Source organism: Callorhinus ursinus, unplaced genomic scaffold (assembly GCF_003265705.2).
Source record: "Callorhinus ursinus isolate GAN/ISIS: 27379988/994484 unplaced genomic scaffold, GSC_fseal_2.0 scaffold337, whole genome shotgun sequence".
In the NCBI taxonomy this organism is placed as follows: Eukaryota; Metazoa; Chordata; class Mammalia; order Carnivora; family Otariidae; genus Callorhinus; species Callorhinus ursinus.
Window position 1 is genome coordinate 27,551 of NW_027397392.1, and position 6,949 is coordinate 34,499.

The 6,949-nt window shown below is 45.8% G+C and overlaps 1 pseudogene; it reads left to right on the forward strand.

Annotated features, from left to right (window-relative positions):
• The first annotated feature begins 369 nt into the window (after positions 1–369).
• On the forward strand, positions 370–1,704 carry LOC112814527 (tryptophan 5-hydroxylase 1 pseudogene; annotated as a pseudogene).
• The last annotated feature ends 5,245 nt before the right edge of the window (positions 1,705–6,949 follow it).

Below are 6,949 nucleotides of genomic sequence, written 5' to 3' on the forward strand. Positions count from 1 at the left end.
CATCTTCAAAAGGGGGATGGGTTTCCTTTCCTGGGGTACAGAGGAGGGTCTAAGTGTCCTCATTGCATAGGTTGTCTCTTAAGTAACTTTTATTTAAAATGATCTGTATGTCAAAGTGGCAGTTTGGGTCAGCTTGCCCTTGGCCCGCACACCATCCCGTTACACTCCCACATCCTAAAGAACTTACTTTCAGTAGATTATTATTTACTCTTTGGGATGTAGAAATGATTGTATTTTTTTAAAGATTTTACTTTTAAGTAATCTCCACACCCAACATGGGGCCCGAATTCACAACCGCAAGATCAAGAGTTGCACTCTCCAGTCCCAGCTTACCGCCCGCAGCTGCACAGAGAACTACACCAACTGACCATGATTGAAGACAATAAGGAAAATAAAGACCATTCCTTAGAAAGAGGAAGAGCAACTGTCATTTTTTCCTTGAAGAATGAAGTTGGTGGACTTATAAAAGCACTGAAAATCTTCCAGGAGAAGCATGTGTACCTGTTACATATTAAGTCACAAAAATCAAACAGAAGAAACTCAGAATTTGAGATTTTTGTTGACTGTGATATCAACAGAGAACAATTGAATGACATTTTTCATCTGTTGAAGTCCCATACTACCGTTCTCTCTGTGAATCCACCAGACAATTTTACTGTGAAAGAAGATGGTATGGAACCTGATACTTGGTTTCCAAAGAAGATTCCTGACCTGGACCATTGTGCCAACGGAGTTCTGATGTATGGTTCTGAACTGGATGCAGATCATCCTGGCTTCAAAGACAATGTCTACCATAAAAGACGGAAGTATTTTGCAGACTTGGCTATGAACTATAAACATGGAGATCCCATTCCCAAGGTTGAATTCACTGAAGAGGAGATTAAGACCTGGGGAACTGTGTTCCAAGAGCTCAACAAACTTTACCCAACCCATGCCTGCAGAGAGTATCTCAAAAACTTACCTTTGCTTTCTAAATATTGTGGATACCGGGAAGATAATATCCCACAATTGGAAGATGTCTCAAACTTTTTAAAAGAGTGCACAGGTTTTTGCATCCGTCCCGTGGCTGGTTACTTATCACAAAGAGATTTCTTATCAGGTTTAGCCTTCCGGATTTTTCACTGCACACAGTAAGTGAGACACAGTTCAGACCCTCTCTATACCCCAGAGCCAGATACTTGCCATGAACACTTAGGTCATGTCCCCCTTTTGGCTGAACCTGGTTTTGCGCAATTCTCCCAAGAAATTGGCCTGGCTTCCCTTGGAGCTTCAGAGGAGGCTGTTCAAAAACTGGCAACGTGCTACTTTTTCACTGTGGAGTTTGGTCTCTATGAACAAGACGGGCAGTTGCGAGTCTTTGGTGCTGGATTACTTTCCTCTATCAGTGAACTTAAGCATTCACCTTCTGGACATGCCAAAGTAAAGCCCTATGATCCCAAGATTACCTGCAAACTGGAGTGTCTCATCACAACTTTTCAGGATGTCTACTTTGTATCTGAAATCTTAGAAGATGCAACGGAGAAGATGAGAGAATTTACCAAAACAATTAAGCGTCCATTTGGAGTGAAGTATAATCCATACATACAGAGTACTCAGATCTTGAAAGACACCAAAAGCATAACCAGCGCCATGAATGAGCTGCAGCATGATCTCGATGTCATCAGTGATGCCCTTGCGAAGGTCAGCAGACAGCCAAGCATCTGATACTGAGAGTGTGAGTGTCAATTCAGAGGCCTGTGGGTCAGCTCCTGCTTTTCTTGAAGACCTGGTTGTGGAGGGACAGCTTCCAAACAATATTCTCTACTCCTATTCCTTAATTAGTCCTTTGGAAATTTGTGCCTGAATACTGTATACCACTTCCTATTATTTTTTTGGTAACAGCTTTCGTGAAATATGATTCATATACTATACAAAAAAAAAAAAAGAGTTGCATGCTCCACCGACTGAGCCAGCCAGGTGCCCCAAAAGGTTTGGGTTTTGACAAATGCATAGTGGCAGGTATAAATCATGAAAATGTCATGGAATTCACTCGCAGATCCTTATATCATCTCTAGTTTTGCCTTTTCCAGAATCTCCTACAAATCGGGTCACTCAGTGTGCAGCCTTTTCAGACTGGATTCTTTCACTTAGAAAAATACATGTAAAGTTCATCCATGTGATTGTATGGGGTGATGGTTCATTTCTTTTCATTGTTAAATAGATTAACAGGAGAAAAACAAGTCAAAGTTTAATATCATGCATTTGTCCTGTATTCATGGGAGATACCCAGGAAAATGGAGTAATTCCTTGAAGTGGCCCAGCCCTCACCCTAAATGCTATCTTCAGCTAAAGACCAAAAGATTTTGGGTGGTGGGAAGGTCAGTTAAGGGATGTTATCAGGTGAGCACAGTAAATGAGGGTATGGTTGTTACACTGCTTTAAGTCTGTGCCTTCTCTTTTGGTAGGAGTTTCTTGAGATTTAGTAATTCTGTTCCTGATACAGAGGGAGACAGGCTTACAAATGGGGTGTTCCTTTATAAGTGTACATTTCACTCACCAAATGGTAACTTTTATCCAGTTTTCAGAGATTCTCCCATGTCTGGCGTTTCTTAAAATTAATCAGCCCAAATATCCCTTGTGCCAAAGAGGTATATTTTGCATTGCATATTCTCCTTCCTTCACATGGATGCACTTAGTTTGCTTATGGATTCATTTATCGAAGGACATCCTGGTTTCTTTAAGTTTGTAACTATTATGAATAGAGCTACCGTGCATAACTGCATGTGAGTTTTTGTTTGGAAATAGTTTTTCAAAGCAGTTGCTAAATACTAGAGGTGCAATTGTTGGATCTTAACATGAGACTTACTTAGGTTTGGAAAAAACGGCCAAAATGTCTTCTGAAGGGACAGTTGCTGCCATTCCTCACCTTCCAGCAATTGGTGTTCTTGTTTTTGGAGTTTAGTATTTGTGATAGTTGTGCAGTACTGTCTCACTGTTGTTTAAATTTGTACTTTCCTAATGATGATGTCAAACATATTTTTGTATGCTTATTTTGTATCTGCATATCATCTTTGTCCAGGCATCTGTTCAGATCCTTACCCATTATCAATTAGGATGTTTGTTTCCTTATCATTGAGTTCTGATAGTCTTTTGTATTTTTTGAATACAAATCTTTTTCCAGATTTGCGCTTTGCAAATATTTCCTCCCAGTTCGTGGCATTTCTTTTAGTTTTCTGAGCAAGGTCTTTCACAGAGCAAAAGGTTTTTTTTTTAAGATTTTATTTATTTATTTGACAGAGAGAGACACAGCGAGAGAGGAAACACAAGCAGGGGAAGTGGGAGAGGGAGAAGCGGTCTCCCCACTGAGCAGGGAGCCCGATGTAGGGCTCGATCCCAGGATCCTGAGATCATGATCTGAGCCGAAGGCAGACGCTTAACGACTGAGCCACCCAGGCGCCCCACAAAAGTTTTAATTTTAGGAAGTTCATGTTATCAATTTTTTTCATTTGTGGATTGGCTTTTGGTGTTGTGTGTTAAAGTTCATCACTGAACCCCAGACCATGTGGATTTTCTTTTTTTACTTTTTGTTTTTTGAAAGATTTTCTTTATTTATTTGACAGAGAGAGAGAGAAAGAGAGAGAGCAAGCACAAGCAGGGGGAACAGCAGGCAGGGGAGAAGCAGGCTTCCTGCTGAGCAAGGAGCCCGACGCGGGGCTCGATCCCAGGACCCTGGGATCATGACCTGAGCTGCAGGCAGCCGCTTAACCGACTGAGCCACCCAGGCACCCCCTTTATTTTGATAGTTTTACATGTTAAATATCTACAATTTTGAATGAACTTTGGTGTAAGTTGTAAAGCCTGTGTCTGCATTTCACTTAATTCCGTATGGTTTCTAATTAATTGTTTCTATTTCTGGAGAAGTCAGGGTATAATTGGACTCCATTTCAGTTCGAATTTCCCAAATGTAATGGATTCAGCTGGACCCCAGAAGGGACAGGTGCCTCCAGGCAACTGAGTGCACGGCATCCTGCACTGCCCCACCTCCCGCAGGGGGCGCCCAAGTCCCGCCCCGCAACCCGTGCGGGGTATGCGCGCTCAGCCCTCCTCCTACGGTGCCAGGACAGGTGTTCCAAGGCCTCAGGACCGACCCACTGTGCTGACGCCCAGGCTTCGGGAGGACTTGGGGCCTCAGCCACGGTCAGGGGCCAGCCCCCTCAGGACCTGCTGTGGAGACTTCGGGAGGACGTGGGGCCACGTCCACGCTGACGGGAGCCAGGATCCTCAGGACCCGCTGTGGAGGAGTGGGTCCGTGTCCACGCTGACAGGAACTAGGCCTCCTCAGGACCCGCTGTGGGGACTTTGATAAGACGTGGGGCCGCGTCTACGCTGACAGGGGCTGGGCCTCCTCAGGACACGCTGTGGAGACTTCGGGAGGACGTGGGGCCGCGTCCACGCAGACGGGAGCCGAGCCTCCTCAGGACCCGCTGTGGAGGACGTGGGTCTGCGTCTACACTGACAGGGGCCAGGCCTCCTCAGGACTCGCTGAGGGAGGAGGAGTTGAGGAGAAGCCGCCTGAGCCGGGACTGCGGAGGGGGTGCGAGCTCACAGGACCCCGCGGAGGAAGGGCGCGCTGTGTAGACGCCGGGGCTTTGTGCGCGGTGACGCGGGTTCCCGTGCGGTGCTGTGCGCGGGGCTGTCGGGTCTCCCCTTCCTGGGCTCGGATCCGCTCGGTGATCCCGGGGTCTGTGTTTACGCGCCCCTCGAATTCGGTTCTGGGGCTCCACAGCCAGGCTGTGGTCAGGCAGCGGACACACGCCACTGCGCTCGTGCTCCCTGGGCCTCGACCCTGCGTGTCCTCCCCGCAGCCGCACCGTCGGGGTCGGGGTGGGGCTCCGCCTCTGTCACGAAGGTCTGCGTCTCGGCTTCTCCGGGCCGTGCGGACGTGGTTGTTTGAAGAGGAACCAACTCTGCGGGAAACCCGTCAGCGCAGCACAGATCCTCCCTCTCCACACTCAGACCCCAGCCGGCGTCTCCTCACCGCACGCGGGGTGCTTCAGGGCGTTTTACCCCCGACGGGGACACTGTCCCGCGGAACCACCACAGAACCCTAAGTGAGGACGTCATCCCGGTGCCCACGTTATAACCCAGGCCACGGGGCCCACTTCCCCTGTCGCCACCTGCCCCACGGTCTGAAGCGTGCTTTCCATTCGGATCCAGGTCTTTCTGGAACTGCTCCCGACACGCTGCCTTATTCGGGTGACCTTGGTGGATGTAAAGAGCGCGATGGTTCCAGTCTAGGTGGACGGTCGTGGCTTGTAATGGGGGCTTTTTTCAGTGTCCGTCCACGTCGTGACCTGCATCGGTCCCTCATTCCCGTTTTCACTGTGACTAAACATAGTCACAGTGACCACTCAAAACGTGTCAGGTGCACAGTTCTCGGCCTTAGCTGAGTTCCCGCGGGGGCACGTCATTCTCCAGAACGTCTTCCTTCTCCCCGAGGGCGGCTCTGTATGCAGGAGACACCAGCTCCCCATTCCCCTTCCCCTCGGCCCCTGCAGCCACATTCTACTGTGTGTCTCAGGACACTTCATGTAAGTGGGACCACAGGGCATCTGTCCTTCTGTGACTGGCTGATGTCGCTCAGCGTGATGACTTCCAGCTTCATGCGTGTTGTCGCCTGTGTCAGAGCCCCCTTCGTTTTTAAGGCTGAATCGTGTTCCGTGGTGTGTACACCACGTTTTGTTTATCCATTCGTCTGTCAGTGGACACTTGGGTTGCTTCCACCTTTTGGCTGTGGTGAAAAATGCTGCTCTGAATAAGGGTACTTCTCCTTTTAATTTTGGGGTATGTATCTAGGAGTATAATTGTTGAACCATATGGTCATTCCACTTTGATCTATTTGCGTAAATGCCAAAATATTTTATACGTAGACGGCACCATTTTTCATAAGCAAGGTGTAAGGGTTTCAGTTTCTCAACATCTTTTCCAAAATTTGTTATTTTAGTTTTCTTGATTATAGGGATTCGGTTGTGTTAAAATGACATCTAACTGGTTTAAATCTTCATTTCCATAAAGACTAAGGATGTTTAACATCTATTCATGTACTAATCACCATTTGTATGATTTCTTTGGAGAAAGGTCTATCCAAGGCTTTTTTCTATTTTAAAAAATGGGTTGTCTTTTTGCTGAGGAGTTGTAAAAGCTCTTTACATATTCTGGGCAACAGACTCTTATTAGATACATAATGTACAAATATTTTCTTCCATTCGGTGGGCTATCAGTTCACTTTCCAGATAGTATCTTATGATGTACAAAGATATTTATTTTTTTTCTACATTTCTTTTTTAAGAATGAGTGAGTGTGCTAGTGGTCAGGGGCAGAGGGAGAAGGAGAGAGAATCTTAAGCAGGCCCCACACTCAGTGTGGAGCCTGACGTGGGCTTGAACTCATGACCCCGAGATCATGATCTGAGCCAAAATTAAGAGTCAGACGCTTAACCAACTGAGCCACCCAGGCACCCAGAACAGATTTTTAATTTTGAGGAATTATTTTATCTATTTTTTCTTTGCTTTCTTATGCTTTGGTGTCAGATCTAATAGCATTGCTAGATCCAAGGTTATGAAGATTTATCCCCATTTATTTCTTCTCGAGTTTATAGTGTTACCTCTTACATTTAAGCCTTTAATGTATTTTGAGTTAATGTTTATATGTGGTGTGAGGTAAGGGTCCAGTTTCATTCCTCTGTACATGGATAGCCAATTGTCTAGCACCCTTTGTTGAAAAGACCATTCTCTCCCCCAGTGTAGTGTTGTCCACCCTTGTGAAAATTCAGTGGAAAATAGATGAAGGGGTTTATTTCTGCACTCTCAGTTAAATCCCACTGATCTCTATGCATATCTTTTTTAAAACAATTATTTTATTTCTTTATTTTTAAAAATGTTTTAAATTTAAATTCAATTAACGTATAACG